The 24,349-nt window shown below is 43.4% G+C and overlaps 1 protein-coding gene across 4 annotated transcripts in view; it reads right to left on the bottom strand.

The window, feature by feature from the left end:
- LOC117236949 (SH3 and multiple ankyrin repeat domains protein 3) overlaps window positions 1–24,349 on the bottom strand; it is a 177,733-nt gene that overhangs the window by 93,382 nt on the left and 60,002 nt on the right. For 3 of the 4 annotated variants that reach the window (XM_033500414.1, XM_033500409.1, XM_033500413.1), the window contains exon 2: window positions 12,267–12,328. The gene's annotated coding sequence lies outside the window, so the exon portion shown is untranslated. Of the gene's footprint in view, window positions 1–12,262; window positions 12,329–24,349 lie in introns of all 4 variants that reach the window. The other variant, XM_033500410.1, reaches the window with a different exon arrangement.

Here is a 24,349-nt window from a genome sequence, read left to right as displayed (position 1 = left end):
TCGCCGGTTCGATTCTCCACGTGGGAATAATTAACACCGGTAAGACCGAGGGCTTTGCCCCTTTCGACGGATGATTAATGAAACGTGTTATCATCCCCTACATGTAACGGCCGATGTAACATCAGACGCGCGTTTGGTCGCGCTACGCCGAGACATTAATTCGATCGACGCTTCCTGGAAAGTGCATCGAGCAAAACACGCTTGCCAGTTGACTAAATCGCCGGTTTTCTTCCGATCAACCGCTGAGAGCAGAGTATACAAGAGTGTACATCGTACGTATATAAAGAACGCAATGGTTCGCTCGATTGCCATTTCACGACGATCTTTCCCACCGGAAGAATCTCCTTCCTATCGATCCATTAACTCACTCTTCAGTCTCTTAAACATTTTCCATCTAACTGTTTGCACTTATACCGAGCTTTTTCCCTCGCAGCTGTAACTCCTTTGCGTAATCGAAGCGCTTCCTTTGAGAAGAAGGTCCACACGACAGAACGGTGAATCGAGTAAACTGTGCGGGAGGTTTCAGTTCCAGTTTTTCTAATATTAGATACGTTTGAATTGGTAATTTACGTTATCATCTAAAAGGTCGAAAAATTTGACAAAAGTAGTTCTCGTCGCCAGCTTCTCGATTGCTTCGAGCCGAATTCAATTTGCCAGGATCGTGGTAGAATCTGCGGTTGTATTGTACCTTCGTTCAAAGGAATTTCGTATTTTCAGAATCTTACGATGATTTTATAACAATTCGATCTTTCGCTAGAAAATAACATCTATACGTATTTACCATAAACCTACAGGTTCTTCCTTCAGCAATTTTCGCCATCTTATCGATTCGAATTCGATTGGTCAGGATCGTACTAAAAGGTGATCGCTCGTACCAAGGAAATTCCAAAAGGAATATCAAATTTTCGGCGCCTTGTACTTTGCATCGAAGAGACTCTGAACTCTCGGCGTTCGATCAGCCTTCGGGGATTTTTCCCGATCGAACGGCCCGATTCGTAAGATTTTCTCGCGTCTCGCAATCCCTTTCTATTCAGCCGGGGCACGGCGAGCGCGCGTGAACGCACTCGATTGCATTTCCCTGCAACCTTCTGGGAATCTCGCGTCGCTCGTGCGTTTCGAGGAGCAGTGTGAGAACCGACGGATCGAAAGGTTTCGACACGGTCGAGCGGTTAATTAGAATTTCCAGGGGCTAGACAGGGCCCCGATACGGACGGTGGAAAACTCGCATCGACCACGCGCAACGTCATCCTCGTCGAACGATTCATCAGCGTGTAGTTCCTCTTCTTAATTACCTCGTTTGGGAAGACCTTCCTTCCGTACCTCGTTAACGGACCGTGCTACTTTTCCTCCGACGAAAATTCTCCTCTACGATAAAAAAAATCCGTCTTGTTATAACGGGCAACGTTGTTATCGGAATAATTTAGCTTCGCGAGGAACGAGAACGATCGGAATGATCGAACAGCACGCGGAAGAACAGTCCGCGAGCGCACGCGCCGCCGTTCTCACAGCTTTCGAGATGCATCCAGGTGTGGAGCAGTCTGTAGGTCAGTTACACTGTTACTGTTACCGTCCAGGCTATTACCGGTTATCGCGCGCCACGCCAACGGTACGCGCAGCGTTCGTTCGCAGTGGAATTCTGCTTTGAGCGCGAACGTGATCGCGCCGATGCAAGTAGCGCTCGCCTACCTTCCACACTACCTCGAATTAAACACCGTGAGTCGAATTTTCAGACTACGATCGGAAGTACGTTCTTTCCACAGGATGAATTGTAATTCTATGTACATGTCTGGTTCTTGGAAGGAAAAAGGGAAGGAGGAGAATCTATAAGCAGGATTGTCACTGATCGTGTTCTTTGTTTGAAAATGATCTGGGACGGTGAACGCGTAGCGTTGACAAAACCATCGATACCGCGAGAAATTCTTAATTAATTGCCGCATATGGTGGCTAATTAAATGCGAAACACGGGACGCCGCTGGCGCCGCTGCCGGGCATACCTCCCGCATCGTACTTCCACTTTTTCCTCTCTTCTCTCTTATTACCACGCTTCTTCGTTTTATCTACTTGTTTGCCATAGAGTGGAATGGAATTCAATGGCGTTAGGATCTATGCGACGTCTGTTGCGCGAGGATAAAAATTTTAATTAACGGAGTAAAACATATTGTGTTTATATTTTCCATGTACCATTTTCGTGTAGATCGTATCACGAGCTATATAAGTACGAGATCGTAACGCGTGAAACGTTTGCTTCGCTAAAATAAATATCTGCGTATTCGCTTTTCAGCGGAGTAACATTATTAATTTAGTTACTTGCAAGTATATTACGTCGTTGGACTGGTCACAGTTTTCACATCGAGATACGACGTTTTTCTAACGTTATTTTCGAAAAATGTCGTCGCTTCCAGTTTTATAAATACCTCGTAGATACATTCTCATTCTCGAAGATGATATCGCTAGGAAATTTAAATAATCCACGACAAATAGTAGCTTCATTGGTAACGCCATCTTCGAAGACACTATCTATTTTACAATCTATTCCACGATAAACTGCAAACCAACGCATTTCATTTTCCCCTCATCGAACGAACAAAATTGTCCGCGATCATTATCGTTGACGAAAACTTACATCGTACCGTATCGTGTGTAAATTATTCGTATTGCAATGTAAACATATTCTTCCATCGCAGACCGCTATGTTGGGAAGGGGTTAATCGCCCTATTGCCGCGTTTCTATAGAGTTCACGCTCGTTACAGCCGTTACTCGTCTCCGTATACCTGCTATTTTTATTTTCAATTTCCTCGGAAGCACCGCGGCGTCGGACAGTCGATCGATAGTCCATCCACTTTCTCCGGTCGTCGGCGAGAAGGCAGCGTGAGAGAATTTTCGCCTTTCAGACCAAAGGGCCGACAGCGAATCTTCCTATTTCTTTTTTCTCACTCTGCTCCGGGCTACTCTTTATACCTAACGCGCGGCGCGAAATTCTGGTCGATCAACTAACTGGCGGGGAATCTGGCCGTGGCGCGGTCGTCTATCGGCGTTAATTCCAGGCATCGAGGCGTCATTATGACTAATGAGCTAGGCGGGACGTGGCTCTTTGATCCGCGACGTTAGAATTAGTGCCCGGCGCGGCGCAGCCATCTCGCGAGCCCGGATAAAAAGGGATAAGGCTGAAAAAGGGAGCGAGAAAAACGCTGGCCGAATATATCGACCACACCCATCGTGTTCTCGACGCGTGTATCGCGGCTCTTTTTATTATTCCAACCAGGCCAACCCCCTCACCCCTATCATTGATTTCGACACCTCCTGCGGTATAAGGGCAAAAAGCCTGTTGGCGAGAGGAACATCGTTTTTTACCCCGTCTGAATCGACCGTTAAATTTATTTACATTTTAGATCAACTCCGTAACCTGCATTGTTTCACCGATTGTGGTGGCAATTATCGGTAATTCAGTTTATGCAAATTGATTGGATTAATTGCTCGTGAATTAATATCGTGCCGCGTCGTTCGATTACCGCGTCGACTACCACGACGTCGTTTGGGATTTTCCATTTAAAAGAATCGATTCGAAGCGGCAACTGCGTAGGAAGCGTGCCGCGCGAGTGTGTACGGTCATGCTGACTCGATATTGGCTCACCGTCAAAGTCGCCGTTGTTTTATATCGTTCGCTTTGAAAGAATACAAGGCTATCGAGATTGTACGTTTTTGTCGAAAATAAATTTCGTAATACCCGATGTATACTTTTATCGCAACAGCTTCGTACAACGCGTACGTACAGTGATCCACGGAAGCTTTCCTACACCTTATGGAAATGTTATCGTTATTATTCAACAAATTATAATTCCATTTAATACTTCGCGCTTGAGATACACGTACGAATTATCGATGGTTAATTTTGAAAAATTCACTCTCGAAGAAATTGGTCCTTTCGTCGTGGAGTCGGTACATCGCACGAGTACGCGAAGAAAGGTTGTCCGGAAAGTGTCTTTCTTTCGCAAACGTGTCTTTTACAACGATGTACCTTCGTACAAACGTGAAACCAAGTGAAATGTCTGTGAAATGTCGCGGTGTTTATCTCAACAGAACAAAATGAATCGTACGTAATTCGACAAAATAACGTTGTACGCTTATTATTTCCTCATAAAACGGAAGAAAGTTTTCGGACAACCTGATACAACTATACGAATAGTTACGACGATACGCTAATCATTATGAATTCCTTACCTTAATATCTATCGTGTCGATAGATAACTATTGGGTTGGCAACTAAGTGATTGCGGATTCTGTCATTAGGTGGTATTGACAAAATCCGCAATCACTTAGTTGCCAACTCAACAGTTGTATCGAAAGAGCAAAGTCAGACGCGGCAAAATCCACGGTAGCTTTCAAAATGGTTGCATAGCTGTCGTAAAAACGAAACAAAGCAAGCGAATATATTATCGATCAGAGCACTTGCTTTTTATTTTAGCCCGCAGCTAGACAGATTCGTGTGCACGTTCGATTCTCCTCCTATGCTTTTGTACGACACATGGTCGTGTCTAGTTCTGCGTGCCACCAAAGAAACGTAAAACGCACACAACCGTCGCGTCTACCTTGAACATCAACATGCAAAGTTGACGGGTCACGATAGCGTTCTTTTCGCAGCTCGAACGGTTGCCGATCCGAGTCGTGCACGAACTACATCCCTGTCATGGTCCTCGCGATAGCCTCCTCCCAGTTGCTCTTTTTAAACTTCATTCTCGATAGCGTGCCTTTACCTTTTAATCCGTGCCGTGTAAAATCTTCGGCGAGAGAAACTCCTACCACCCACCGTGGCTGTAAGATTATCTTCAACTTCGCCGAGTGAAAAATTGACACGAAGCTTACAGAAGATGGCAGGTGGTTTTCCATAGTAGCGCCAGCTCTGATCGATCAAACTGCCCGGCCGTTTATACGTACAACCCCGTTCATAAATATTGGGGTAGTCGAGGGATACCAGATAAAACGAGAAATCTCCGAGAAACTTATCAAACGTTCGGTAGATATTGCGTTTTAAAATAAGAAATGTATACACGGTACATCGATAAAACACGTTATCCATGAAACGATCTATCGTTTACGTAGATTACATCGATTACGTGGTATTTGTTAATTATAGCGAATTCAAATAATGATAAATAATGGTACATCTTTATTCGTGAAATCTGTTTCTAAATACTAGGTTGATGAAAGGAAACGTTAAAATACTCGATCAGCGTGCATGAGTGGAATTATCGCTTTTTACAGCCCTTTAAGTTAATAAAATAAGCTCACAGCCTCGAGATTATTATCTCGTCTAGAATCTTAGAAAAAAATGCCACATAAATCGTACGTATAATTCTGCCCTATTAATTTAACATTCGCTTCTAATTAAGCGAATATATATATAATTAATCGTTTCCTTAGGTATCTCGATCGATCGACCACGTTTCGTGCGAGATTAACGGACGTTCTAATACTTGCGAGCAGGACTGTACATCCATCGATTATACACAACGCAAAATCTACTTTTACTATCTTATTTCAGTTTCTGTAAAAATTCGCCAACCTCGACCACGTACACGGCGTCTAAAAATTCCGCCGCATTCAGACACACGCGCTGAAACGAGCGAACGATTAGAGATCGCTGGCGAAAAGGAAAGACCGAAATCACTAGCGTGGCTCGCCGGACGTTTATTCAGGGTGCGTACCCTTGTATATCGGTGGACGGCCTGTCCGCGGTGGACCCTGTAATTATAAAGGACCGGTTTTCTCTGGCGTGTACACCTATGGTATACATACGGTGTACGCTCTCGCCGTTCTCCCGTTTGCACGTAATCGACGTTCAACTTTTCCGTGCTCTCTGGCACACGGTACATTCCCATCGAGATCGAACAAACTCATTCTATATAAAAATATCCCGCGATGCTCGCGGAAACAAATGTGCAACGAGTCGCGGTGGCGTTGCAAAACCTCCACACCTCGTTCACCTTGTCTCGTAACCTACCGTAACGACGCATTTCTCTTGGCCAAAGAACCTTTTCGACTGTGATTTTCCCGCATAGCGTTCTGTAGAGAGAAAGTTGAGCAACGCGATCTCTGGACACCGAGTTAGGACCGGACAAAACTTTCGACATTTTTCATGTTTTTTGGGTAGAATCGAAAGGCATCAGCAGAGAGAACCGTACAGTTAATAAAAAGATTCGGCGACAAATTAAAACGGCTGAGAGCGTCACGTACGAGTGCAACGTTATCGTTAATTTTCTGTTATTTAATGTAATTTTCAAGCAGCATGCTTTGGTGAAAAATTTGATCGCAGTTCAGGATGCGATGTTCTTTGACATTTCTACCATTAATCGCCATTTAATAATTGCGTCGATAATATCGCGGCCATCTCTTGTAATTCACAGTCATATTGCGGTGAATTATTATTTCTATATTCCTTGCCGTAAACGTCCACGTTTATCGTTAAAGATTATTAATTATTTGGAATTCAATAATTCCCAGGGTACGAATACTTTTAAAACTCATAAAAATCCTCATTTCGAAAGAAGTTACGTCTGATAATAAACAAATAAATGAACAAGTATGAGAAGAGTTACAGAATTTTGAACAAAAATTTTAACACGCGATATTCAGTTAACTGCTTATTAAATTCATCGATTTACTTCACTTTGATTTATTCCATTGGTCCAGTATGATACTTGAGAAGCGCAGAATTGCGAATGAAGAACGTGTCTGGTGAAAGCTAATATTTCGAGTTATCAGCTACGAGCTTCTTAAAAAGCGATATAAATAAAAGTGGTACGAAATGAACAAAAATGAAGAGAGGTGTCGTTAGCTCGGCCAGACGAGATTCCCTGGCCAAACGTACGCGTTGCGATCGGAATCCTTTCACGGTCTAGTGTATGCGTGCTCTCGGGAGGCTACGGGCATTTCTAATGCTCGATCGTGGTCAGAATTACCCGTGCCGCGTTAATAAACCGCCGCTCGAGCCCGGTATCGCGTGTCGCGAAATTCCAGCCAGCTGAGTCACACGAGAACGCGGCCCGATTGCCCGACCACTTCGATCGATTCTACTTCTATCGTTCCGATTTGGTATCGAAGTTGAAGTCGTAAAGACTACAATTAATACGCGCAACTATCATCGTTCTAACTAGAAATCTTTGGCGATGAGATATTGATTTACAATTTTGTTCCAAAGATATTCGTTTCAACAATCTCGCGCAATCGTAATGATAAGACAGCAAAGATCGTAACTAAGTTAAGCAATAAACCGGATTAACGTGCCGATCGTGTTAAGATGTATCTAATCTTCTTTTCGGGTCACATTTTCAATCGTATCTAATAGATTTTGTGATAAACGTCTCGTCAACAAATTTTACCGATATAATCAGGATCCAGTTACGGCGAGCTAAAAATTTTCTGCGATAAGAATTCGACTACTTTCGTGACCCGTGATGTATATCTAGCGTTTGGAATTTTTACACGGCGTTAGAGTGACGTAAGAATTTCCATAATAACGTAGCAATGAAATCACTGTCTCCACGAGTCGTTGAAATTTACGGATCGATCGATTTCGAATTAGAACGAACGAAGGAATTTCGCGTTGTAAGTTCGATTACAAAGTTGGCGAGTAATTTTATAGAGCGGCGTTCTTTCGCCTGGACTGCTTGAGTACAAACTCGATCTATCGTATAAAGTGGTTGCCAAAGTGGCGATTAGAATCACGCCGATGTTCGATCGTTATCGATAATCCGCGGAGGCGATCAGCGATTCCCGTAGCCGCGAATCTGTCGATCATGCACGGCACTAACTCCGTGGAATGATCGAGTTGCCCAATCGAATTGCAGATCGAATTATTTCGCTGGAAGTTCAATTTCTTCTCTCTTTCTCTCTCTCTCTCTCTCTCTCTCTGCACGATTCTCGTTTTTCTTTACGTTTCATTGAACTTGCTCCAGTATCGTGGCAAAACTAATCGTTTGTGGAATTTTATTCGATAAATGGGAAGCACTTCGTCAGTTATGAATCTTCTCAACGGGGAACATGAATGGTTCGCTCGTAATCGAATATCTTTCGAGCGGAAAGAAGGATCAAATAACCGATAAATGCGTAATAAATAAGCAATTAAGTAAAGAGCTCGATCGATAACTAATCTTGCACTTTTAGAATATGAAAAACAGCCAACGAGAGATCAGATTATAAATAGATTAGGAATTATAAATCCTAGGCTTCTCTTTTGCGATTTTGTAACCACGCGTCCAAGAGAATAATCAAACGATCTACGATTAGCGAAACTTGTAGAGTTTCGTTTCTCTTATTGTCAAACTTGCTGGCTGAACGTCCTAGCAACTCCCGACTCGTAAAATTTCGCTAATAACGTTAATTCGATCGTGCAAGGAGTCCCAGCAAGCTGAGTCCCGGTGTATCGAACGTCTCGTCGTTGTCCAAACCGTACAAGAAAAAAATGATCGTTGTGTCGATTATATGGGAGGCGGATGGTGCACCGCTCGAATTAGCACGATCGACGCGTGTTCGCGAGCACGTGCCTCGAATGCGATTCGTCGAGTTTCGCCGGAAAGAGAAAGAGGTTCGGGCGATCTTTTCGACGTTGTGGGTTTTCCAGCCGCGCCTATCCTTTCACGTCTATCGATAAATGAAAACGCCAGACGCTTTCGAACGAACGCGACAAACGAGTTTACGATTTTCTTCGCGACGCCGCGCTGCGATTGGAACTCGAAGAAGGTGGTCGTATCGATTGTAGTAGAGGCGGGTATTCGCGGAATGACGCAGATACGGTGAACAAAAGGCCAAGGTCAGGATGTGTCGAGCAATGGTCTTATTAATTTTGAAGCTCGACAGCCGGGGGCTTTAGGGTGCGACGGAAGAAATAAGAGGGTAAAGAAAGTGGGCCAGCCTGTGACGTGGTTCTGTACACAATGCACGATTGTACAATGCAAACGAGCTCGGATCGGTCCTTTTGTACTGCACGGGCCAATAATCTACCTGGACCAAAAAAAAAAAAAACCCGACGAAACCAGACTCCTTCGTTAAGCTTCTTCTCGACTGCACGAATTGATTTTGTTGAGGTTATTCGATGTGTAAACAGAGAAACTCGTGGATAAATTGTAATTGTAGAAAATACATTTAAATAGAAGCGTAATTATAAGTAAGAATACAATTTGAGCTGGTCCAGATCCGCACGCTAGCTGTGTTACCCAATAACTGAAAAACCCCGAAGCCAACGTCACCTGTCTACTGTTTATGGTCTATCTTCGTCGTAGTCTTTTGTCTATACGCTGTCGATGGCTTCGGTGCTTGAGAAAACTAAAAAAGACCAGATGTAGAGTTTTCTTAGAAGTGGTGACCACTTCAACAGATTTCACCAACGTGATTCGAACGTACTTGCCATGGAATCGTTTCGTCGTCGATCGATGTTCGTAGTTAGCTTAGTTGTCGTTTGCAATTTATTCTCAATGTCCCTATGTTCACAGGAAAACTGCTAGTTTCTCGTTCGACATCTGTACGCCGCGTCTTGCAAGCGTAAAACGTATTATTTGATCGTCGTTCGATGAAACACGATAAAAAGGATTTGTAATTTGTAATGAAAATAAGAAGAACGAAGATATATATTTCGCATCTGTTTCAAAATAAATTATTGAAAGCTATCGTTCCATCGTCGACGGAGAATTTCTCACAATGTATCACAATCTGGGCTATGGGAGTTGCAGGGTTAATGGGTTAATAATTCGAGTGGTCTCTTCGTTCAATTAGATGCAGAGTCGGACACGTGTTCAATGAGCGGAATCAATATATCCGAAGAAATATGTCAGCTACGCGACCTATCGTCGTAACGTCGTCGCGATCGATGACCGCGCGTCTAATTGCTGCTATTTTATCACGCTCGTTCAAACTTCTACGATCATCGATTCGTCTCGATCGCGATTAATGCCCAATTTAGTCAGGCGAAAAATCACCAACGCCGACAAATGAAACAGCGAACGCGCGTTATCGCAGATTTTCGCAGCTGTACGGTATTCCATCGTATTACGAAAGCAGGAAGTCTCGGTTCGAACAAGTCTGACGGTTAAACGCGGATCCTAACTGTACCGTGCGTACAAATACCACGCGTACTAGCGGCTCGTGTCGGAGTGCGCTCGAGTTCGCGACAGGATGCACGCCGCGGCGTCAAGGTGCAGCTTGTGCTATCGGCGAATCTACCGTTCGAGGCAAATAGCAATTTTTTCTCGAAGCTTTTAATTAGACGACGGTGCTCGCGAGATTAGAGGCTGGACTCTGTTCTTCGGCTAGCAGCGAAGAAGTGGTAACGGTAAATCAAGAGCGCGGACAAGCACCGAGGAACAAAACGCCAGGTTGCTGCAACCATTTCGATTACGATCTACTACGGTACAGATTCACCGTGTTACCTATGCGTATACCTGTACGCCCTTCTCTCAAGATCCTTCTCTTCCGATCGAACGTCGATCGCCTTCGGGCGACGCCTAGCATCGTTTTAGGCTAGCGAATTTTTCTCGCACGGTATCGTAACGGAGTGCTGCAGCGTCTCTGAATACAAAGCGATGTATATACAGCGGTAAAGTAACGTACATTTATGCGTACGTAAGTATACCGTCGTCGAAAACGTTGCAACACGCTTCGCCTTCTGAATTCCGTTACCATTACAGTCGTAAGGTCCATCTTTAAATACGATCATTTTACTTCTGGAATTTGTTCAAATTTCCTAAAAGCTTCGGCCAATAAAACAGTTACGTTCGAATATAAACATAGCCCACGCCAATGATCCAGCTATTGCTGCTAACCAATATGTTCGTTTATTCGTTTTTTCAATTCGCGATCTGATGCGTGGAAAAACGAACGATCGCACACAGTTTTTCGATCGACACCTGTCTGTTCTCGTACGGTTTAACGCGTTAATCTTTGAGCAAACCTTTGACCACGGCAACGATCTCCAGTCCATACGTTCGTTACGCTGGAACGTGCTGTTCCATGGCGCCTAGATTACTAGAACCGATTAATCGATACCAGGTTACCAAAGTACGTGTTTGTTCGAGTTACGTTTAGTCCGTGTATCGAGTATAGCGGAGAAGCTTGGAACGTCTGTTATTCGCACGATTCGGTCTTATCGTTGTAAGTCGAACGAACGATAATGCGCTACTTTTTTACCGCGTTACTCGTTTCAGTCAGCTCCTCGAGGGTTAATATTAATAATACCGTGCGTGCAACCTAGTGAACGATCACTCGCGAAGCGGAATTGCGGCTCGATACAAAGTTCAGCGGCGTAACGCGCGCCGCTAGCCTGCGTCCTAGTTTCCGACAACTGAAGATCGTGGCGATATCATCGTTCGCACGATGCGCAAATAACAAAACACGTCCAACTGAGTACGGGTATGTTCCGTAATCTACAGTGGTGCGTTTAGACCGAGCGAACGAACGCTCGCTTTTCTCTCGCTTTATTCAAATTTCCGAACGAAATGTGTTAACGCCGAATTAGAAATCGAACGTTCGTAGCGATCGAACGAAAAACTTCAAAGAATCGAGCAAGCTTTTTTTGCAGCGTTCTAGATCAATTGTCAGACGTCGAATCGACGTTCGTTTACGCCGTCATTTTACCAAATTCCTGCAAAATGGGAAAAGAGAGGGCGTTCGCTCGGTTTAAACTCACCTTAAGCCACGCTTTATACACCGACACATGCATCCTTCGAGAGCGAGAAGAAAAATCGGTTGTCGTGGGCGATCGAGCGCGGGAATTCGATGGAAATTCGATGGAAATTCAATTCTCGATTCTTTCGTCGCGCGGATGGAACAATTTGCGAATCGTCGAGGGCAAGTTTAATCGAAAAAGTCTTCGGGGCTGTGTAACTCGCTCGATCGCGAATAGCAGGGAAAAGCGGAAGAACGAAGAAGAAATAGTGGCGGATGGAGAATGAAAAGGTTAACGGGGAACGTCGCGGCAACGCGGTTCGTTTTAGCGTTGTTCCCCGGGTCGCTAAGCAACGGCATGCTTTTAGCGCTTTCGTTCGAGTGGTAGCTTTTGTCTCGAGATCAAAAGATCCTCGAGCGTTCGGCTAACTAGCGGTTTTCGAATCGTTCCGACTTGGCACCAGAGGAGCGACCATCGTTCAAATGAAAATTCGGTCAAAATATCCCTTCTCTATTGGAAGTTGTTGTCCTTGCGCGTATCGAAACATGGAACTGTGTGCCGCAGCATCATAAATAATTGATAGCAAACAGAGAGAAGGGGGTACTTACTCACCATAATCGGAGCGCAATCTCGCCGACCAGATATGGACGAAGAAGGTATGGCAAGAGCAGCATCTGCAACGAAACACAAGCCATTCTTTTAGCAGCTAATTCACCGTTATATCTCGCTCACAATGAAACTTCCTACTCGCGTCTGCCTCGTTCGCCGTTAGCGAAAAAAAGGAGAAAAAAAAAGAAAGAAATCGTTCGATGGACGACGATCCTTTCGAGGATCATATCTGGTACATATTTCGTGTCTCTTCCAGAGAATCGTTCCCGATGTGTAATTCTGTCCTACTTTAATAAAAATATTCTGCGTTTATTCGTTTCTTAAGATATTTTTCAATATTCAAAGTTTATATTTAAAGTTAATATTTCAAGCTATGCTAGGCAAGCTTTTACGAGATAACGACGATATGTTTTAAACCGAAGAAAAACGGGATGACAGAAGGAAAATGATAGAACTTTAGTTTCCTTCGGTTTCGAAATAGCAAACAAGATATCCGAAGCAAGGTAGGCAGATATCGATCGTTGGGCTTTAACGTCAAATATCGATTATCACAAGATTCAAGATGAATGGAGAAAATGGAAAGTTATTAGGAGGGAAGGGATCGACGGGCAAGCTCGCTCGTACTGGCGATAAATCAACGTTACACAATGCCAACAGCTTGTTTTCCAGGGTAATCTGTTTACAGATTACCGATAAGCTGATTAGCAAACGCGTGGTTGACTTGGTCGTACGCGAACAGCTCGCAGCTTCTCCAGAATAAACGCTCGTACTCCGAGAAGCTTCGACGTTCAAAGCAGAAACGATCGATGCCGTAACCAAAGCAAACGCGACAAAGAATTCCATTTCCTCGGAAACCTAACAGGGAAAAGGCGTTTCGAGGTATCGCTACCTCCTGCACTACCGATTCGCCAATTCTCTTCCTCGTCATGAATAACGCACCTTCCCTGCTATTTCGATTCAATTTCTAGCACCATCCTTTGCTCCTCGGCATTCCCCTTTATCGCTGTTCCTGTTCGATGCGTAAACGGTCTCGAAATTTCTTTACTACGCTCGTTCTTTGCGTCTGTTTAACAACTGTATCAGCGAACGAGAACTATAGGGTTATCAAACAGCGACGATAAAGAACGCGGATAAGATAAAGCCACGAGTACATAAGAAGATCTAATTCTCTGTATGAAATCTGATTTTTAATCGAGTGTGTTTACTTTCTTATGCTCACAGTCGTAAACTCGTATTTCCTTGGTTCTTTTTCTTATCACGTTAAGTGGCATCGAGTGATCATCGGTGAGAGCCGCGTTACTCAATTTTCTCCAGCGATTAAAACACGATAAGTTCCGACGACTAAAAAGTTTTCGACCACGCGAATGTCTTAGATAACAAAGGCGATACGATGGTTTGGAAAAATTAAATATTATGGCGTACAAAGTATATCTCGATCTGTTTTAGAAATTTCATTTAAAAAACGCTTAGTTATCTCTATAATTACGACACGGTATAAATGAATCAATTGAGATGGAAAGAAGCAGGTGCTGCAAAATCCTTTCGTCCCCTCCTTCGATTCGTCATCGACCAAGAGCTCTCGTTTGAATGTTTATATCTCCGTCTCTCGGAAATCGACTCCGCTCAGTCGCCATCGCTATCGCTAACACGTCCAGTTCGGTAAACAATTATGTCCCTTTATTATCTCCGCTGGCAGGGAAAAATCTATAAAATTCGCGTAGCGGTGAACGCGTAAACCGACGAACCAAAGCGAATTGCATTGCACGCGCTACCCACGTTGGAACTGCAAAAACACCGCCGAAAAAACGAATAGTCGTCGTGATTCCGGCTCGCTCACGCGACTATTAATTATCCGCTGAAAACCGAGAAAGAAACCGCCGGTAATTCGGCTTTTTTAAACGAGAACCACGCGTTCGCTTTCAATCGGCATGGACCGAGACGTGGCGTGACGAGACTGGACCACCCCGGCCGGACTAATTTCCAGGAACGATTCGTAGAGATCGTGCAGAAAATCGTGCGTTCCATCCGCGATTTCGAAAACGCTCCGAGTAACAGGCTGAGAAAATGTTTCGGCAGACGGTGGTGTTTCAGAAAACGAGGAGTAGATGGTGTCTGAACGGTGCAAGTTACTTGGCCGAATTTAACGCACAGTTTAAGCGGATCTGGCCGTGGGTAAGCGGCAACTTGGCACCGTGAAAGAGCGAGTGTAATTAGGGAACCGAGTAACCACCTCGGATTAACTTGCTGGATAACGATCGGTTAGTCCGTCGCTCTGTTCCTCCCCTTAGATTTTAATCCTTCGATCTTTTAAGCACGAATACATTAATTCTAAATCGGCGAACGTGAAAAAATGGTAAAGTCAAATACGGTATATGTTTGTCGATAAAATAGCTATCGATAATCGAGCTTAATATCAAGATACAGGTTTCCGAGAATTTCCATCTACGGACACAAATATTATTTTGTCTCGCTTCTAGTGGTTTGTCTTCCGATAACGATAGACATCAAGACAAATTTAAAGTACGAACAATCAGTTTCTTACACTTTGCGGAATTTCCTTGGTCTTTCGACGATTTACGAATTTTCTGCAACACCGGCGTACAACTGTTTGAAGCACCTTCCTGGAAATCCTTTGTTCGAGGAACGGGACGGGACCGAGCATCCGGTGTCGAATTTAATACAGTCGTAAAGTCGGAGCGCGACTTCCGAGCTGCAACCGCGACGAGGAACGTAACCGTTTCCTTGGACTTCCTAGCTCGAGCTAGGGAAACTGCTCTCTTCGTTTATTCGCGATCGCGTGTAAATTGCGCGTAAGAAACTCGAGATGTCCTTCGCTCGAAGATTTTCCTACCTTGCCTATGAGATTGTCAATTTTCTACCATATAAGTACATCGCGATTGATAGCTTTCTTTTATCGATAAATTCGATCGTTGCATAAGAAAAAGACATATTAAAACATTTCGTATACGCAGGTATCGTGTCTACTTAGCCGATGTTCATGCTGTTCGCTGTTTTTTCAACAGTTGTAACAGAATTTCGAGAGAAATTAAAGCTTCGTAGCACTGTAACCGGGTCTCGAGATAAAGACGTAGAAACGGAGGACTGCACGCTTTGCATCGTCCACTGATAAGCAGATAAGGGCTAGAGCACGAGGCATCCCGGGCGTCGAGTTTTCATATCGCGTTCCTGGCTAAATTGGATCGGATTACAGAGCGAGGAACGAGGAATGCGCGGTGAGAACCGACGCCGGTCGCTCCAAAGAATTTCGACGCGGACGACGCTTTCGCGCCGCGAAATTAGAGACGCATAACGAGAAACCGCGCGATTTCCAGCCTGTTGCGATATCAAATGTAATGGCTTCGCGCTACCGTCGCGCTAGTTCCATTCGTTTGTCACTGACGTCCCGAATCTCTTTTTCGCTCTTATAAGAAGACTAAGGTAGGCGAGATGGAAATAAGATGACTACGTTACGAAGAAACAGTTCATTACGCTTCAAATATGGAGAAATATATTCAGCTGCTACCCGCGTATACGTTGTATACGCAACCTGTCTTAATTATGTAAAAGTTAGCTGTCAAAAAACAAAAAAGACGAGAACCGGTCGTATCACGCTTCGAATTCATTTTCGTCGTATAGCGCTGTAGTAGCTGTACGTTTTACTCGTCGACTTTAATATTCATCTACGGCGCGTTTCTCTCTTAACGGAAAATCCGCAAAGAGGTCGAAGAAGCACGCGCGTTGCAAGCGATGCTGCCGGTTGCTTGCGCGCGAATACGAATTATTATCGCTGTTGTTATTATTGCGGTTCGCGATACCGTCACGGTGAATAACAATAGACTGTCGGAGACGAGAAACGCTTAATCTCGACAACTGCGCTAACTTGCAATAACTTTAACCATTTATCGCCTCGGTTATTTTATTTTTCTTCGTTATTAATGTCTTACTTTTTTAAACACTTATATTAAAATGTTTATACAGAGAGACTATTAATTTGTTTCTTTCTTCAAGATCTTGCTAAACAAAGTATCCATATATCGCGTGTTCCAATATATAATATCCTTATCGATTATAAATAATACGTAGCACGAGTACGTACCATAAAACTTGCAAATATATTTGGCTGCTGGTACCATTTTCATAAAACTGATCTTTTAAAATACCATCGAAGCATAAAGAATTAATCGTGGATTAGTGTGCGATCGACAACGACGTTAATCTATATGATATTTTATCTCGCCATTGTCTCTCTTTGTCAGCTTAACCACGTCTCTCTTACGAATTTCATTCGTACGATCGTTCCTGGTGAAATCAGAAATCGATGGACAGCCATCGAAAGCAAAATTTTCACGAGGTTCGCACGATCCACGAGACATCGAACGTCAAGGGGAATTTACCATAACGAGCGATCCTCGCGTAACGATATGACGTCGCAACAATGGCAGAGCGTCGTGCATAGCCATGAACGTTTAATCATTGTCAGTCGTTTGCTGTCTCGAAGGTCGTCGAACGATCTTCGCGTGCTTCGCCAGGAAGGTTAAGGTGACGGTGAGCTTTTCTCCTACGAAATCGCCGCTCGTTTAATCTTGCCTGGCGTTTGCAGCCGTGAAGTACAAGCAACGACATCCCCGACGTTTACCGCGCGTGTTTAAACCCCCGCGAATGTCGGCTACGATATAAATTTACAAGAACGAATAAATGAGAAATGCTGTTCGCGGCGCTGTCGTCCTCAGCCTACGTCACTTTACTGCATCGTAAAACATCGCGATACTTTATGAATTTCATCCGTTCGTAGGTGAACGAGCTATTGTAGCTTCTCGTACGGCAACCGCGTTCGGGACAATGTCGTCTGCTTTTCACAGGCTGCGACTACTCCTTTCCTTTTTCCTCCCAGATGGTCCGTGTCATCCGCGTATACAGCACAAATCTTTTACACGATCTTTGTTTCCTTTACATCGACCGCAAAGCTTTCTTTCCATCATCTTTGAAACTGCGAGCGAGTAGAGAATAAGTACATGTTGCAACAACGATGTTCTTGGACCGATGCGAGAATTCCTAGTTGTTCCAAAGTACATTTACTCGTGTTCATTGCAAGTTGCACGATACCTTTCGACATGTGTAGCGTATATTCATAGATCGATGTCGATTCTAGATATTAAACTATCGACGAAAGATCACGTAGAAAAACGTGGTTCGAGCTGCATTTGTCAACTTGTGAGCAATTTCATTTTGCGTTACGTGCCTCGAATGGTTAATTTCAGTTATCTGGTCGTTTAGCGAAGGCGGTAGTTAATTTAATATTCATAAGCTAACTGTTCGTGTGTTGCCATGATACGTGACCTTATTACGCTATAAACCAAGTTTCCAAGTTGGAACAGTTGTAATACAACGTATCGGTCATTCGGAAGCTACGCTGACCGATCATAAATTGCAATGCAAAGGAACGATAACGATTACGTTACGATTCAAAATTTATCGCCGTCTTCCTAGTAAAATAAAAATAAGTCTTTTGATTTTCGCCGTTGGGAATACTAATTACACGCTGATACATACTAATTGAACAACGAAATTAACGAGCTTACAGAAACTGGGAATTGTTCGATTTGACATCCGACAGGATAAAATAATAGATCCTGTTAAAACCTTGAACCGTCCCATTTATAAGAAACTACAGAGCCCGTGGACGGAAGAGCCGAGCGACGTCCATCGCGGGCCCATTGTCTCGGAAACGAGACCTGTTCCCTCGTCCAAGGTATTTCAACAAGACGTCGGTGGATCGATACGAGTCGAGAAGAGAAACGTCTGATCGCGCGCGTGCACTTGACATTTTGCAAGCTACGCCAATGTCGGTGTCAGCGGCACGTGTCAATCCACCTTGTTCGCGTAGCACTCGAGCACCAAGCGGAACCGAGCAGAGTCGAGCCACGGTCACGTTCCAGACACCGTCCGATCCCTGGCTTCGCTGAATTAATTCCTTTATGTTCGTAAAGACGTTTATACATGGATTTCGTGCACCTTGATCTCACCCGACCGGACGATTCCTGCCTAAACTAGATTCAAATCCGACTGATTGCCAGATACCATCTGAACCTGCATCTCGCTGGAATCGGAGCCGATGGTTGAGCCGATGTTTCTACCGATCGTTCGACGAGATTAGTGAAATTTTCGTATTGGCGAATCGATCGACGAGAGATAAGTTAGAAAAGTAGAAACAGTAAGAAGGAAAACGTTTGCGAATACAAAAGGCAACACGGTACACTCGCGTTACTCAAATGTCCTAATATTTGAATCTCTTGTTACTCGAACAGGTTGGTCGAACCATGCACATATTGTAATTAGACTGCGGATATTTGTGCAAATTCATATTCTTACGGATACGACGAAGAAACTGGAATTTGATCGAACTGGAAAGATCGAAGAAAAGAGAAGAATATTAAAATATTTTTCTACACATTACGTGCATCTTCGAATCTGCATATTTTCAATAAACGCATAAACATTCACGATCCAATTGCAATATTACATATATAAATAATAGTATAAATAATATAATATTTCATTTAAATATATTGCTCGACTTGGTGCAGTAATTCCACGTCATTGTTCCACTCACTGAGATACCAAGATAAACGGGAGATTGATTTCCACTTGACCCTCGAATGCTTTCGCCGCGAAAGCCGGCACGAACTTGCAGTAGGTCGCATTCGATTCCCTGGCGACACCGTTTCGCGCGCGAAAGGGAAATTCGCGTGCGCTCGCGGCGCATCAATTTCAACGCGACGCTTACGCAACCAGCATGCGGCATTCGGAGTCGGTATCGTCTTCTCCTTCGTAGGCGAATCTATGTAACCGATTTCGCCGCGTGATGTTGCTTTTATTGCGTCTTAATGGAGAACCGATAGAAGCAACGTGACTCGACGTGCTCGCCGTTAACGAACAGTCGACCATAAAACCGAAAGCTAACGATGTAACGGCGGTCCGTGACATTCGTGTCGAGTTATTCGCGTTACGTGAGACAGAATTAGCGTAGATCGAAGATCTACAGCAACTCGTTTCGATTTCGTTCAATTGTCGGACAAATTTCGACCTCTTAACGCCATCAACGTCATCAATTCATATAACGACACTTTCAAACTTCGAATTAATCGGCTGTACTTTTTCTTTATTCGCGACGAAGTTGTAGAAATTTAATAGATAACTTTCTTTTAGTTTAGGTTTAATATCAGGTTAAATATAATAGCAATTTCGCTGGTTTCGTGAGATCGCTGGACGATAAACGATCTTGCGGATCTGACAAGTCGGTGGAAAACGATCGTTCATTGAAATTTCTGGAGACGAATTCGCGAGTAAAGCCGCATTCACGCGTGCGGTCACGAACGTAGCTGAAACTGGCTATAAATAGGAATTCAAGTACGTTATTTGCCTTTAATCCGGAGAAACGGCGAGATATCTCGTCTCGTAGTTGAGACCGGTTTCTGCCAACGCGTTCGAGAGGCCGGCAAGACCGACGCATCTTTAATGCTTCTTTAATGAAGAGGTTCCCACGAATATCCTAATTACCTTGAAATTACCGTGACGCGCGCCGTTAAACACCGGAACCTATTACTTTCGAAATAAGACGGCAAGACGTTTAATCGATTGTAAAATTAAACGCGAAAATGTCTTCATGTCGGCCGACCAGACGCATCCTGCGATTCCGCTGATTATCCTTGCTCTCGAATAACTGCTCGCGTGTTTACGTGCACGTATCGAGAATGTTTCGCCGGTGTGTGCCGTAGCCGTGTTATGCGATTTGCCACTATACAGTGACACGCGAAAGTGTCCCAACTCTGTGTCGTGTAAAATTGTTATCGATATATTACGTGCGTTCTAAAAACTTGTCTGAAAATTTGTTACCACCGTGTAATGGGACACGGCTGTCGTGATTACGCTGGTAAAACATGAAACCAATTTGAAAATGTATAAAAGAGTTACGAGACATTTATCGCGCATAAACACGTACTGAGAAATTAGCCCACGAATTGCTACACAACATAAAAATACAACGAATGTTCAAGACGGTCTTGTTAAATATCGTGATAGGATACGTGCAAATATATTTGACAAAAGTCCGACGTTTCTTCTTAACAGAAATGAAAAAGTTATTCTTACTAGACTTAGGGTTGGACACGCTAAACTTCACGCTCTCGTCCGATAAATAAAACTGAACGAAATAAGCGCAATCATCTGTAACTGCATTCCGTCTGTAGAAATTGAAAATTAAATTTGATCTTTAGAATGAGATTCGGACATGTTTAAAATCATAAGAATCATTTTCTCAAAGATATTAATTTGTATCAGCCATTACGACGTTCAAGTTTAGCGATGATCTACGTTTATTTACGATATTGTACTGTAATTGTACTCTATACGATGTACGTATGCTGAAAATGTACAGATGCCGTTATTTAAGTTTGTAACTTGTCCTGTTATATTTTATTTATTTTGTTATGCATTTTGTTAATTGCGATCGCTAATGACCATTGAAAATGGTTTGCGAATGTTTGACCTTAAATAAAGTAAATAATAATAATTATAATAATAATAATAAATATCGTTAATTACTAGTAGGGCAAATAACGTACGATCGCAATAAACGTGTTTTTACTTTTACATACATTTTCAGGACGATTTCATCGTTTACCGATATCGAGTAGATAATGGAAGGCAAAATTTCAGAAAGTTTCGTATAACACGCACAATATATTGATAAAAAGTTTCTGTAAGCGTACAAATACTCTTGTGAGCCATCGTAAATCAAGCGACCGTGATTCAGTCGGAACTGTTTGTCGATGTAATTTACGATCGCGATAATTTGTCGTACTCCGGTGAAGGAAAGCTGATTAAAATATCCTGGCGTAAGCCGTTCCTAACGGTCGCAGGGACCACGCGTCGAACTGATAAAAGCGCTGGATTACGAAGCGACGGCAATGTTTCTTCGACGCCGAAATTTCACCAGACTCTCGGCTGCTCTCTCCTCGCGGTGACAAACTTTCCTCGCGTTATCCGGTCAACGAGATAAATTTCGTCCGACTGGCTTTGCGTCGGCGTTACAATGAACTCCGAAGTCTGAAAGCTCGAGTCGTGGATAAATGTTGAAACTCTCTTTGACTTCGGATTTTCAGCTTGTTGGAGATTCAGCTGCAAGTTGGAGTTCTTAACGCCTGGGCGTTTCAACGAGTTGTTAATATTATTCGCATACGTATACAGTAAACGCCAATGCGACGATACTCGAAGAATACGCGTGGTGACGAAATTCAAATGACGAAATTCAGTTCGCGTGTTACGCTTTATTTGTCGGAAGAGTATCTGCTAAAGATTAAGTACAAATAGAAGAGACAAGGGTGATAACTACGCAGTTTATCGACCTTTTGGAATTCTGATTATTTCACCGCAGACTCTCTACTTACAGAACTAGAAGTTGGCAACTTGATGGCAGAAGGAAAAGAAGAGGCTAACTTATTCAACGATTCGATGCTCGAATCCACAGTTATTCTTTTTAAAAGATGGATACAACGTACACACATATATCGTGGAATTACCGTTAATTTGCTTCTGATCCTCCAGAGTTTGAAGGATCGAGCCTTAAAGCTTCAATCTGTAAAGCTTCGGAAGCTTATATCCGCGTGATAACAGTCTGGGAAGCATGGTCCTTAAGGTTGAGCTCCAAAGTTTCGTCGATCCAAGCTTTACGTATCGCTACTTTGCATTCGTAAGATATTTCCGACTCTCGGGCGACTTTCTGCGAAGCAAACTCGATAATCCAAGATCCAAGGCTAAATAAATAATCACCCACTGATATCCTTCTGCGGTAAACGCTTCCAAGCGTCTAGAAGCACTTCCTGCTTACGCAAGAGGAGATTGACGTTAGTTAGCGCGATGAAGGGCTTACGAGATTACGCGACCAAAATTGCTTCAATTCGCGCGTGACTGGACTGAGAGAGAAAGGAGGCGGATTCAAATATCCATCGGTAGTTATGTAGTGACGCACGTGGATTATTAGATACAATATCGGAAGTCAGATTTCTGCTAGATAAGCTTCGCAACGCGTACAAAAAGAAGAATGAGCTGAGGGATTAATGGACAAGTCGAAGACAAGATACGTACGTGTACACTGAGAGAAAGAGAGAGAGAGGAAGAGAGAAAGAGAAAGGTAGAAAGAGGTAGGACGCGGTTCTCAACACTTTCACCGAATAATACCGCCGCGTAACGATCGCTAATTGCTCCCTCGTAATTTTAATTAATTCCAATCGCGTGCCACCAACACGGAAGTTTCTCCTGGAGGACATCGATGATCGCGCCCTTCCGAGATCTCGCGTTAAATTACCAACGCAAGATGTTCCTCCAACTGAACTTCGATTTAATAGTTTATTAAGCAAAAGCAAACGAATAACGCTAGAATAATGTTGATCAATTACACTACACGGAATATCGTTGACGATAAAAAAGAACACGATTAATTAAAAAATGGTTCAGAGTGGAACTGTGCCAATTGTCCTAATCCTTCGTGACTGTATCTATTTGTACGAAAACGTTCGAATCTTCCCAATTTATTACGTGTTAATACATACAATTGAGATATGTTGAAACGAATCACAAGGAAAAGCGGAGAGCACTCGGTAAAGCGAGAGTAAAGCGTGGCACGTGGCTTTCGCAAATTGCGATTTCTCGCGTTCTTCGATTTACCGCGGAAGGTCGCTACGAGGGTTGAATGTTGAATTATCCGGCGCTATTAGAGTCCGTGTAGGACACTAGATTCACGGGAAACCGATCTAGAATGTTGGTCCGCTACACAGATTGGAGGATGGCGTGCGACTCGGCCTCTGCGGTTCTCAAAAGCAGGAAAAGGAGGAAGAAACGTTTCCTCGTTACGATCCGCTTCTTATGCAATGGCGCTCTCCCTCTGGCTTCTGTGCAATCATTGTTTCGCCCGGGAAATTAAGGAACCGCGTTCTCATAATACTTTCGAGACAGCCTCATACTTTCCACCATTTCAGATCTTCCGCCTTCGAATTTGCGTGTCTAAATCCAATATCTATTGGAATATAAGTCGAGGAAGGACGTTGAAGAGTGGATAAAGGACACCGGATATCTTTTAACAACCCACCAGTGGACAGTCGGAGGCGAGTTAGTTAACTCGGCCCTGGAATTGAAAATCTCTTGGATACAACGATTCCTTTATTTATAGATCGCCTATTATTTTTTTACGCGTCATTTTCTTTCTCTTAGAAATAGATGTGAGCTGTAAGTGTTGTGTTGTCCGTGATACTTGTAGATGCTGGGGCTGTAGATGTCACCTGCTGGGGTACTGCTATTTTTCTTCTAATTTAGATGCGTAGAAGAAAAATAGGAGACTAGGGTCGCCGAGATTCGAACCCGGCTTCAGAACATTCGTAACCTAAGGCGCTAAGCACTGCGCTACCGTCGTCCGGTAGAAGTTAGTGTCGAGTGGCGGTATTTTGTTGTCGAGTAGCGCCACAGATGACATTCTATTGATATCTGCGAGGATTAAAACCGAGCCAAGCGAAGTTGATTTAGCTTCGTTAACTTTTAATTACGCGATTATAGGTGTTCCTGGATAACGAGTAATTAACAGGTTAATCTACGAATCAAGTCAATCAAGCAACGCGCGTCATTCAATACAGTTATTTCTGTTATACCAAGATAACGAACTGCTTGATCCTAGATTTTTCTTCGTTATAGCATACGTTGGAATAAATAGAATTTAAGATTTTTCAGAGTTCAAACCTAATCCTGACTCCGTGTAAACCAAGTTCGTTTTCAGACCTTGACTCTGAAATTAATAAACATCCACGTTCGAGGTTTTCGCATTTCGCATAGTATGCGTCGACGTCATGACAAGTTTCGTATTAGCCAAACGATAAAACCTCTTGTTGATATCGTTTGTTCTCCGTACGATATCGGAACTGCGCGAACGTGCTAGCGAGTTGTCGCATCGTTGAAGATTATTCGATATTACGCCCTCGTATGTTGTCGCGTGTGATTATCGTTCGGTCATGATTCGCGTTTCCCGAGGCCGTGACTGATAC

Source organism: Bombus vosnesenskii, unplaced genomic scaffold (assembly GCF_011952255.1).
Source record: "Bombus vosnesenskii isolate JDL3184/JDL3185 unplaced genomic scaffold, Bvos_JDL3184-5_v1.1 scf7180000013352, whole genome shotgun sequence".
NCBI classification, from domain to species: Eukaryota; Metazoa; Arthropoda; class Insecta; order Hymenoptera; family Apidae; genus Bombus; species Bombus vosnesenskii.
This window is presented reverse-complemented; position numbering and strand designations above follow the sequence as displayed.